General features: G+C 40.4%; 1 protein-coding gene across 2 annotated transcripts in view; it reads right to left on the bottom strand.

The window, feature by feature from the left end:
- KCNMB2 (potassium calcium-activated channel subfamily M regulatory beta subunit 2) overlaps positions 1 to 11,473 on the bottom strand; it is a 267,653-nt gene extending 256,180 nt beyond the window's left edge. For both annotated transcript variants that reach the window (XM_053573227.1, XM_053573229.1), the window contains exon 1: positions 11,196 to 11,473. The gene's annotated coding sequence lies outside the window, so the exon portion shown is untranslated. The remainder of the gene's footprint in view (positions 1 to 11,195) is intronic.
- Positions 11,474 to 12,924: the final 1,451 nt, after the last annotated feature.

Below are 12,924 nucleotides of genomic sequence, written 5' to 3'. Positions count from 1 at the left end.
AATGACTTTGCACTGCGTCCAGAGAAACAAGCAAGCTCCTTACCATGACCCGCAGGGGTCTCTGCAGCTGGGCTCCTTTCTCCCTCTCCATTCTTATCTCCACCCATAGGTTACTTGGCCCCTGCCCCTACTTGTGCTGGCCCAGGGGCACAGTCCTCACCTACTCTCTGCAGCAGAATATAAGCTAAAGGATAGAGAATGGATTGTAAAAACAAATAGAACCAGAGAACATTTTAAGCCAAGTAGAAGTAAGCTGCTTTCCCTCTGTCTTGTTTATGAACTTTCAAATGCCTTCTTACTAGAACGTGAGCTGTGCTGAACATGCCAAACGCCATCATACGTCTGAAATCAAAATCACACACAGGACCACTTTTCATATGGGCATACGAACCACGGCACATTTGTTTTTTCCTTATGTCGTTTTGTTTTCCAGTTCAGCAGCCACTAAACCCAAATGTCAGTGGGGGAAATCAACCTAGAAGATTGAGAAGGAGGTTCTAATAGACATTTTTGATCCAGTTTCCTTTTTACTGGGGCTATTACGTTTTTTGTACACCTAAAAAGATTTTCTCAAATTTGGGAATAAGTTATTTAAACCTTCCTTTTCCTTCAGATATAAACTTCATTTCTCTTTCTCAGTTTTCATTTGATTCATTTCAACAAAGAAGTGTGTCTTATGCTGTTCTACTTTTATGTTTTAAAAGCAAACGGGTGCCTTGAGCTGTCTACACAGGCAGCCTCACATGGCTGCCACAAAGCATGACTCAGTGTCAAATAAAACCATTAGGAAGCAGAGTTGGAGCAGCCATAGACCATCTCACAGAGAGGAAGAAACTGTTCTAATCCTGCTAAAATCTGAAGTTCAGGTATTATTTTCTTTTATTACCTCTGAAGTTAGGTATTATTTTCTTTTGGATGTCAGGTTCCCCCCCTCATTCTTTTTTTTTAATTTTATTTATTTTTTTTTATTAAATCATAGCCGTATACATTAGTATGATCATGGGGCATTTTTTTTTTTAATTTCAGATTAATATAAGGGTACAAATGTTTAGGCTACACTGTTTTCATTTCTAAGGTGAAGTTCAAGTTGTAGGTGAGCCCTTCACCCAGGGGGCTTGCTGAGCACCCTCACACAGTACACATTAGGTGAGATCCTGCCAATCACCTTCCCTCCTTTCCCCTCCCCCTTGCTAGACTGTACTCGAGTTGTTTCTGTCATGTGGAATTGTAGTTGTTTATATATCGGTTTCATATTAGGATTGAGTACATTGGATACTTGCTTTTCCATTCTTGTGATACTTAAGAAGAATGTGTTTCAGCTCCGTACAGGTAAACACAAAAGATGTAAAGTCTCCATCTTCTCTTACGGCTGAAGAGTACCCCATGGTATACATACACCACAGTTTTTCCCTCCTCTGCTAATTTCTTCATTCGGAATATACCAGGAAAAAACAACAACACATCCAAAGCCATTCAGTAGTCCTAGAATCACTACAGAAATACAATCTCTCTGCTGAAGTTTTAGCAGTTTGATGGACCCATACAATCTTCAGATGGTCTGAAATGTTCAGATGCTTATGCAAAACTGAACTCAAGACCTTTGCGAATTGTCTCAAGGGTGAGATTTACCAACTGCTTCTGCCCCTCCTCATGAAGCGCCTTATGCAGCCTGTCCACAGCAATTCTGTGCATCTGAGGCAAAGCCACAAACAGTCTAGATTTGCATTTGAATTGCTGGCTATTTTTAACTTTCTGAGAGTTTCACTTTGAAAGATATTTCACTTTCCTGGATGAGTTATGGAGTCAGGTGCTTGACCTTTACCAGATTTCCAGGGAAGATTTTAATGAAAAAGAAAAAAGACTTAGAAAGTCTGACAAAACGAAACTTGTGGTTTATAAAATCCTGAAGTCCGTCACAGAGCCCAGTGGAATTTCCAGACACACGCAGTGTCAAGGGCTTTATTTTGAGAAATTTTCAGATTGACTCCTCCTTTGTAAGAATTCCATGAGGACTGGTTTTGTATCTACACCATAGCGTTCAGAGTGATTCAGTGGAATTAAAAATTGCATCGTTTCTAGAATCCTAAATCCTCAGTCAAGCAACCTGATAAATAAAGACAAGATATGTACTTGATTTCTCTAATATAGCTTTACTTCAGGAGATAGGGTAAAACGGAGAGTGTATATATTAATCAAAAATTATTTTTTAAAAATCACATAAAAACATAGTTCTATTCACCTGAGATTTATAAAAACATAGTGTCTGCTTTTGTTGGTTTGTAACCTCTCTGGCTGGCTAAAATCACACTTTAACATTGTGGTTATATATCTTTCTGTTCTTGCTTGCCTGTTCTTTTTTACTCACTGAATACATTTATTGAAAACTGAAAATGAGCTCCCATGTCCAGAATCTTTTGGAGTTTAATTTTACACTCAGGAAAACACCAAGATGAGAAGAAATCTGCGTGTGGGATTCATCTGACATTTTCCCTATTTAGTACAAATGCTGGCGAATGTAAACCAAAGCTCTGCTGTCCGATATTATAAGCATCTTCTCTTTTTTTCCTAAGAAGTCAGGTCAGCAAGCTTGACATTTGACAGCAGATTTATTCTCTCCCCTCCCCCTGAGCTGAAATTCTCACCCAGGTTCATCTGTCACCCTGGCTTTGATGAGGAAGGGGTTTGGGCGTTTGCTGTCTGAACTGTCAAACTCAGAATCAGCTTCCAATGGACAGTCCCACCATGCACTTCAGAAAGACAGTGGGAAGGCTGGACAGCAGAAAGGGGGAGAGGGAGAATCAGTCAAAAGAAGCATCTGATATGGACCTGGGAATATAAAGGGAAGAGGTGGGAGGACATGTGAGTGAGAGGTTGGTAAGCCCATGGCAGACCCAGGTCTCCATTATTATAAAGCAGCTCCGTGCATCTCTGTGTTTCCGAGCTGTGTGATTTATTTGTTCATGTGGTTGTTCACTCTCCTTAGGTCAAATTGAACTCTGAGAAATCCAGTATAGATGCCAGTGGTTCATTCATTCAAGAAATACTTTTTTGGACTAAGTGCTGCCAGGAACTCTGCTAGACATTGAAAATACTGTGATGACTGTGACCAGTCCTTACCCTTTCAGAGACTTACAGTTTAAAGGGGGCGAGGGAGAATATGGGGACAGGGAAGAGGAAGGGGAGGGGAGGGAGAAGGATGGCTGGAGGGAGGGTGATTGGTGGGACCACACCTACGGTGCATCTTACAAGGGTAAGATGCACCTTACCCTTGTAAGTAAATTTTTAGTGAAATTTACTAAATGTAGAATATAAATGTCTTAACACAATACCTAAGAAAATGCTGTGCAGGCTATGTTAACCAGTTTGATGAAAATATTTCAAATTGTATATGAAATCAGTGTATGGTGCCCCATGATTGCGTTAATGTACACAGCTATGATTTAATAAAAAAAATGGCCAAAAGAAAAATACATAAAGGGGGCAAGGGGTCAAAGCACAGTGCAGTGTAACAAGAACCATGGTGGAGGATGCACAGGGTGTTCTTGGAACAAAAAGGAACATCATCTTGTAAATATTAAAAAAAAAAATCAAACCTTAAAAACCCGTGACATTTTCATGACAATGGCATATCCACTCTTGGAGAAAGATAATAAATACTGTTGGGACCAGTTACACTTACAGTGGTGGATTTGAGAAATTGACTAAATATTAAAGGAAGCATCACAGAAATACAATCATTACCTGCACAAACAGAGCTTTAGGAATCTGAAATTTGAGAAGTTATTTGGCATAGGATGAAGTTCAGAATTGACTGAAGAAGAGGGAAGTTGAACCTATGGGGTTAAATAGATCAGTATTTGAGATTTTCCCAATAGCTTAATTGGAAATGCTGATATTTTTATAGAGCAATTAAATGAGACACTCTTTACATCCCCAAATTAGTAATGCTAAAACTAGAATGGTTGATGGTGCTGTGGACTCATGCACAGCTCTGAGTATGACCACACGTGTACCTGGCACTTTCTCCCGGGTGTGAGCCACAGGCAGACGGGAAGCGCTGAGCTGCAGCCTGACACAGCCCAGCGACGGCGCGAGGGGGGAGCCCTGTCTCAGGTGCGTGAATCTACGAAATTGGATTTGGCATCTCAGAGAGGCAAACATATTCTCTGATTTTTTCAGAATTGCTTCTTTCATTTTGGGTCTAATAAGAAGTGAACTGTTAATTTTAGGAAAATAGGTGTCTGGCTCTGAACAGAGGCTCCAAAGCCTTGAACTCCTAGAAGGTGGCTTGATGCTAATGGCTCTTCAAGGATATCTATAGAATGAATTTGCAGACATGTAATAACAAGAAATAAAAACTATGGAGGTCTCTAAACCAGATCTCTGTGTCAAAATATATACAATTAATGCTTACATTTTCATCTTAATAATAGTTTAATATAAATGGGTAATATGTATCATGCACATAATTGGTGCTGAGCCTGGTGCTAACAGCTAGGCATAGATTATTTGACTTAATCTTCATATCCTTATGGATGATCTATTACTTCTATCTACATTTCTGCTGAAGAAAGGGAGGCTCAGGCAGAAGGCAGGAATGGGTTGCAGATCAGGGTATTTAGGGCCGTGAAGCTGGTTTCTAATGCTCCACTATCCCACATGCCTGGGCACTGTGGTCTCCTACTTGGTGAATTTGTATTCATTCAAACTGTTTCACAGGCGTTTGAGTCTAATTTTTGTTTAGGGAAAGATACATAAGACATCTGTATTGATCACAAGGGAAAGAAAATCTTTTCTTGATTCTCTCTTTGAAAAAATCCCTCTAATCACTGTCAGGTTTCAGTCACCAAACACATTAAAGGTGGCTAATCTAACATTCTGTTTATCAGGCGTTTCTATGGCGGAAAGGGAGTAATTTTCATAGCTTACTAACTCTTTAACCTTAAGCAATTTGGTTAACTTCCCTACTTCTTAGTTTTCTTATCTGTTCAATGGAAAGGATATCTCCAGCTGAGGCATGCTGTCAAGATGAAATGACATTAAAAATGAGAAAACTATTACTTTCTAAGTTTCTCCTCTGGGCTGGGCATATTAAGGGAAAGTGGTGTACATTATCACAATTCATCTTCAACCTAAAGAAGTAGATACTACTACCACCAGTCATCAGTGAGAAAACCGAGGCTTAGTAAGATTTTGAAACTTGCCCCCAAATACAGAGCTATGGAGTAGAGATATGGAGTAGAAAATAAACCTAGTTTATTTTCTTTTAAAACTTATGCTTATCTCAGCCATTGTGTACTTTTCACATCATACTTCCACCCCAGAGCATAAAACATTCTCAAAATGTCAGACATTATTGTTTATATTCAATTTGGACACTAAGATTACTTTATTGTACTTTAATTGTTTGAAAACATACAATTTATGAATAGCAGATAGGTCACTATTAAACAGACCGTGTGATTGTACCATACTGACACTGACAGAATATAAACACTACCATTATCGATTAGTATTGGTTGATTACTATTGATACTGGGGCTTGTATCCTTACAAAGGCATAGACCCCAACTGTACCTTTTAAGCTGGTTTGGCCTTCCCTTCCTTCTTCTCCAGGGAAGAGATGAAAAAATATAGGCCTTGTCTACATCCATAGTCATTCATATAGGAGATCCGTGAGGATGTCCTTTTGGAAATAGAAGTCATCTTCAGGATAACATCAACTTCAGGCAAATTGAATTTTTATTTGCTTTGACATAGATTGGAATCAGTGATGTAATTTTCTTTTTCCCTCTTGTGCAGGGAAAAGAAAGAAAATCATTTTGATAAATCTCTTCACTTTCTTGAAGGGGTTCAATATTTTTCTCTTTGGGAGAAGCAATAGGGTGTTATGGCATAGAGATCTAACCCTGAGTTTGGAAACCTGTGCTCAGGATCTGACTCTACTAAGGGATTTTGATGGGAACACATCCAGGCCCCACATGGCCCAGTATGTTCATTTATCTGAGGATTGTGGATTGCACAATCTTATACGAGAGGCCCTATTCTAAGTGCTATGGACACATCTGAAAATAAAGCAGAATCCCTGTTTCCATAGAGTTTACATTCTATGGCCAATAAACATGAAAAACTCCTCATTGTCCCTAATTATCGGAGAAATGCAAATCAAAACCACTTGGAGATACCATTTAACCCCAGTAAAATTAGTTCACATCACAAAGTCCCCAAACTGCAGATGTTGGCGTGGATGTGGAGAGAAGGGAACACTTCTACACTTTTGGTGGGACTGCAAACTAATACAAGCTCTTTGGAAAGAAGTATGGAGAATCCTCAAAGAACTCAAATTAAATCTCCCATTTGATCCCACAATCCCATTACTAAGCATCTACTCAGAAGAAAAAAATCATTTTATCATGAAGACATTTGTACTAGATTGTCACGGCTCGATTTATAATTACCAAGATGTGGAAACAATCTAAATGCCCATCAATCCAGGAATGGATTAACAAACTGTGGTATATATATACCATGGAATACTATTCAGCCATAAAAGGATGGTGACTTTATATCTTTTGTTTTAACCTGGATGGAGTTAAAATAGATTCTTTTTAGTAAAGTATCACAAGAATGGAAAAGCAAATATCCAATGTACTCAATGTTAATATGAAGCCGGTAGATGATCTAATTCATGCCCACATAGGAAAGAAACTCAATTCAATTCAAGTTGGGGGAGGGAAAGAAAGGAGGGAGGGCTGAGAGGGGTTGGGGTGCTCCCACCTAACGGACACAGTGTAGAATTGTATGGTACACATTTTGGGTGAGGGACACAACTACAAGAGGGACTTTACCTAATAAACTCAAATATTGTGATCTGGTTGTGTGCACCCTTACATTAACCTGGAATGAAAAAAAAAAAGAGTTTACATTCTAGCAGGAGGGAGAAAGACAATAAAAATGTAGCATGTAATACAGGTATATTAGCAATAATATTTAGTTTGCTATGGAGGAAAAGAAGCACTGATAGAGAGTAAGATGTGTACAGGAGGTGTGGTTTGTAAGGTGGTTTTGGGGAAGTCTTGTCTGATAAGGTGACATTTGGCAGAGACTTAAAAAAGTTGGGGATGGGCTCAGCGCCTGTAGTTCAATGAGTAGGGTGCTGGCCACATACATGAAGGCTGGTAGGTTCGAGCCCGGCCCAGGCCTGCTAAACAACAATGACAACTGCAACCAAAAAAAAAAAAAAAGCCAGGCATTGTGGCGGGTGCCTGTAGTCCCAGCTACTAGGAAGGCTGAGGCAAGAGAATCGGTTAAGCCCAAGAGTTTGAGGCTGCTTGAGCTCTGATGCTGCGGCCCTCTTCCTAGGTAATCTATTGGCCAGTTAGAGGTCAGCCTGAGAGGCCAGCGTGGTTGTAGTGAAAGGGGAAAAAGGAAGTGGTGGCAGAAGAGGCCAGGGATGGACCAGAGCACTGCAGGGCCTGGGGCCCACCGTCAGGCTTTGACTTCTATCTGCAGCCAGATGGGACAGCATAGATGTAACTTCAATATAAAAATGAGCACCAGTGTTGGGGACAGAACAGAATGTGTGACAGGAAAAAGCAGGAGCAAGAGACACATTGTGGAAAAAAACAAAACACCGTCATCTGAGAGCTGACTGAGCTGAAAGAGAGGTAGTAGTGGAAATGAGAAGAAATAACTTAATTCTAGATACGGTTCGAAGGTGGAGGCACTAGGACTTTCTGCGATGTGTGAAGGAAGGTGGGGGTCAAAGACAATCCCAAGATTTTTCTCCCGAGAAAGTAGAATAAAAGAGTTTCCATTTATACACATGGAGAAAAATATGGGAGGGGGACATTTTATGTGGAAATCCAGAAATTTGATTTTGAACATGTTAAGTGCAAGATGCCAGTGACTTGGAAATGCTGTGTGGGTGGTTGGGTGGTGGCTGCGGAGGTCGGAGGGAACGTTCAGGTCGGGATTAGCACCTGTGAGCTGCCTGTGTGTGGACACTTTCCAAGGTCTTGAGACTGGAAGGGACTCATTTAGGGACTCAGTGTAGATAAAGAAGAGATTTATAGTTGAGTCTTGGAACACTCCAGTACAAACGATTAGGAGATAATGAGGAACCAGCAAAGGAGAATGAAAAGTCTCAGTTTATAAAATAAAGACACACACACACATAATCTCCTTTCCTCAGGAACCAGAGTTAAAAAGGAGTAGTCAGTTTCTGAAAAAAAGATGAAGTTTTTCAGTAAGTATCAAGAAACCCAAGGAAGAAGGGGCACCCAGTGGGGACCGGCACCTTTTCTCAGTCATGCTTAGACAAGCGAGTGACTTTGGAATTTGGGGTGAAGACACAGTACGTGATTTAAAGTATAATGACGGGCAAAGGTGGCAATGTGGTTGGAAAGGGAGACCACAGATAAACTTTTACAATGTAAGTCACAAAATGACTATTCATACATGCTCTCTGAAAAATATTTAGCAGTCACACAGATGAATAAAGGGAATAAAATGCACTGATTGCACCACACTGTGATGCTGTTAACTTTTTGTGTGCACTTGTTCTAGGTTTTTCATATACATCTGTGAATGAATAAAATCAGGGTAGATGGTACTGTATGTCATTCTGGCCTGTTTTTACTTAATATAACAGCAGGAATGTTTTTGGAAGACTTATTTTTCACCATATTTTGATGAGAGGTGGGAGATAATCAGAGAAAAGATTGTGTTAGCTTGAGACATGCCTGGTCCATTCCCTTCCACGAGAGGAGGAGGATGGCTGCGCCTGTACTCGGGAGAGACAGAGGACAAGGCGGCTCTGGATGCTAAATGTGTTGGTGACTGACACAACGGCTGCACCACCGGCGGGGACTGGGAGAACAAGACTGAGTAAGCTTTGCTTATTTTTTTTTACATCAGAGTGGATTCCAGACCTCCTTTCAGTGCAGTTGCAGAACTGTTTGTTTTTCTTCACTAAATGCAGCAGAACTGCAAGAGAAGAATATCTGGAAATGTTTGGGCTGATCTCTACCAATGTAAACAAACAATGAAATTAATTTGTGATACAAACTAGATTGTTTTGACTTATTTCCTAGATTTGTCTTGCCCCACAGCTTACAAAGAAACAAAAACCCAACATATTTTCCCTATATTTTTCAGGTTGTGGTATACAGTCTAGAAACATAAAACATCAAGAATTAATACAGGAACTTCTCACCAATCTGTGGAAATTGTGAAAAATCATTTTAGTTTATGATATGAACATGACTACAGCAAAGTAATTTCTCCCATTGACAACTTCCATGGCAAGAATTGCCGCTAAAGTAAATAGTTGACGTTATGAGGTTCAGAAGATACTAGTGAGGGGCAGTGAACATCCTTTTAAAATTAATGAAATTAATAAAAACAATAAACATAATACCTAGTTATAAACTTCTGACAACAGTTACATAAAATGTGTGTATTTCTGATTGTGTATTTTGAGCTCCTGATTTCTATATATGTACGGATTCTTGACTGGTGGCTCCATTGGCTAGAGAGCGGGACTTTACAAGGTCAAGGTCACACATTCCACTGGTCTTGTAGAAACAGAAATGGATGTCACAGTCATCAACTGCACCAGGAATTCTACAGAGTCATTTCATGGATATGTGATCTAGTCACATAAAGACCAGCCAAGAGAGTCGGGCTGCTTCAGTAACACCCATCTCACTGTTAGAAAAAAACAAACACGCAACTTTAACACCCATGCCACCTACTATGGGTCAATGATCTCAACTTCATATGAGAACAGCAGTGCACACACAGATGTTCACAAATGTACAAAGTCTGCATCTGAGAAGAGCAAAAGCCCCACTTAGCCTTCATTCCAGTATTTAGCTGAAAAAGAGCATGCCATAATTTTCTTTCACTTTTATTTGTAGGTTATGCTGGATTAATAAGGAAGTTTTAGATACATTTGAAAAATATTACATGCTTTTATAAATATCTAATTACTTCATGATCTTTGCCGTTCATTATAAGCAAATGAATGCTCGGAACGTAGAGGTTTTCAAAATGTAAAGCAGCATCTTGACATCCTGGAGTTTGTGAAGATGGGGATGTACTGAGTCAATTTCTCACAGCCCTGAGAAATTGACTCAGTACATCCCTGACACTCCCCATGGAGGGTCACAGGCAATGACAAACACTGAACCTCGCACCCCAGCCCGAGTTGGGGAAACACTGGCTTCTCACCATGGCACTTTTGCTTTAAAAATCTCAGCCTGCGATTCCCTGCGTTTCCTTTTCTGATTGAGCTATACCAATCCCATGAAAGTACAAAGCAGTGTAAGTTCCTCTGCAAATCGACTCGTTACCCACTGGACTTTGGAACTCAACTACCCCTCTCATCTTTCAAGGAGAATTGTGCTTTTAAGCTTTTCATTAAAAAACAAAAAAGAAGGCAAAATGTCATGTCTATAACCTCTCACGAATCACCATTTCCATCTGCAGCCCGGGCAGTTGTTCAAAAGCAAGAACAAGCTCACAGAGAAAGCCCCTTCCTTTAGTTTAAAAAACTCTTGCTCTGCTTTAGCAAAACCATTAATACAAACAGTGTGGGTCAGCCTCTCAATATGCAAAATGGACGAAGGCACCCAATTTTCTTTTAAAATAAATTAGAAATAGTTCTTTGTCAGGGAAAGCTGCTGTGATCTTTCAATTTTCCCTTATAAAAATTAGCCTCTGGCCATCAGAACACATTGACTATAGAAATAAAATATTTATCTAGCAGTTTTCCAGCCTGAAGGAGAGTTTCCCTCTTCTTTATTTTTCTTGGACCTATGTGCCTCCCACCCACCAAAGTCTTCACTCAGCCCTCCCAGCAGCCCGGCTGGCACCACAGATAAGAAGCCAACTGTTCCCTTGGTGACCTCTAAGCCTTCTGCTCCCCGGGAGAAGCTCCGTGGACACCGGGGACTGCTCACTCAGCAGGCTGGGAGCCTGGAGCCAGCTTGTCCCCGAGGCATTTCTGCCATAAAACAATATCGGGCACCCTGCTCCGCTCCCTGCAGCCCGTCTCCCTCCCCCCCCCTCGCCCCTGCCCCTTCCTGCCTCTGCACATGCCTCAATCCCCATCTACACCCCACCGAGCAAACAAAAAGCGCAGCAGCGGAAGCAGCAACAGATCCCTTTGTTTTACATGCAAATCCTACCTCCGGTAGTTGTCACATCTTCCTCAAAAGCCACTCTTAATTTTTCATGACAGCGATACAGCGCAGTCCTCCAGAGAGCCCCCGGGAATCATCTTGACCTCTCGTGCCCAAGCCTTGGTGGACCATTCATGTCACCACCCTGTTTAACTCATAGCTTTAATGCTCCCTGCTCAAAATGTCTGGAAGAGTTTGGAAGGACAATAGGAGTGACGGCAGGCTAGACAGCCAGGCTCGAAATTAGTTGTCTGAAGCTCCAAGAAGGCTGCTTCATACTGTTTTTAAAGCGTGCAAGAGGCAGGATCGATTAGCCTATGACAGGCATGCTGTTTCTGTTTTTATTAAATACTGTAATAGGCTGTCTGTTAGCAATGCTGTGATAGGTCCGACAGCACTTCGCCCTGCTTTCGAATTCTCATGCTGAAAAGCGAGAGAGGGCTCCCAGACTCCCTCGGAGACCCACCCTCCAGGCACTGGATTTCCAAATCCTCTTCCACTACAGGAGAAAGAGCTCCTTTTGCAAATAGGTCTTTCTCCCTGGAAAGTGAACTTGAAAATAAACACTCCAGGATTCCCTAAACAATTCTCTCGCTCCCAGCAAGGGAATTCTGCTCTTCTTGGAGAACAAAAATAAACGTTCAGTAGAGTTAGCTAAGAAAGTCAATCCAAATAGGAAAAATTCTCCTCACTAGTGAGGTGTGATTTAGGGTATAGATGTACATAAAATCTCCAATTACATATAAAATGGACTGAATGGGCGATGATTGCCTAAGCCATTCTTTCACGCTGAGTTACAAAGCTCTGTGTTTCTGTCTGAAGCAACCAAATGCCTTGTATTACTGTCACCATGGGAGCAACCAAGGAACAGCTGTTGAAAGGGATGGAGATGGGTAGGCTGCCTTCACAGTCATGATCATAAAAGGTTGAAGAAGGTATTTCTTACCATTGACCAGAGAGGAGGGTATTGCTTGGCTGGAAATGCTACCCTGCAAGTCCTAAGTACGTTTCCAATAGATAAAGCAAAACAAAGTTCTTGGTAGCTCATGATAACATATATGTTTTACTCCAACTACCCAGATTTAGTTATTTTCTTCTCCTGTTCTTTCTTTTCTCCCGTTACTCCAGAAACTATAGTTTTGTAGTGTTACTATGGAAACTGAGCTGTCCACCTCGTGAGAGAGTCTTAGAGAGAGGAGGAGATATAATATGAACCCAAATGCACCATACTGGCCTGTAAAATTGAAAAGGAGCAGAGAATAACAAATAAACAAACGAAAAGTACTATAGACAAACTATTAAAAAAAAACCTCAAAGGGAATATTTATAAATCATTGCTATTAAATTACTGATAATTTTGTTATCTAGAAATGCTATAGTGATTAGATCATACCATTCATGATATACACCAGACCTCTGAACTTCTCAGATGTCCAAGGAAAGAAAGATACCTGCCCTTTTTCTTTTTCTAAACTCCTGGTTGTCTGTTTGAATATGCACTGATTGTGGGTAAATTTTAATTGTTTTTTTTTTTTTTTTGTAAATTTTAATTGTTACTTTACTGATCACAATTTCTGCTCAGGAATGAAATGTAACTTAGTGGAAAAATCTCCTTACATCACAAAACATAACCAAGTTTCATTCTCATTATGTATCTGTATAGTGGTTTCCCTGGAGTACAACCGAAGTCAGAAAATATTGACTGCAACTTCAATTTCAAAAAATAATTATGTGA

The sequence above is a fragment of the Nycticebus coucang genome, chromosome 20, assembly GCF_027406575.1.
Source record: "Nycticebus coucang isolate mNycCou1 chromosome 20, mNycCou1.pri, whole genome shotgun sequence".
NCBI lineage: Eukaryota > Metazoa > Chordata > Mammalia > Primates > Lorisidae > Nycticebus > Nycticebus coucang.
This window is presented reverse-complemented; position numbering and strand designations above follow the sequence as displayed.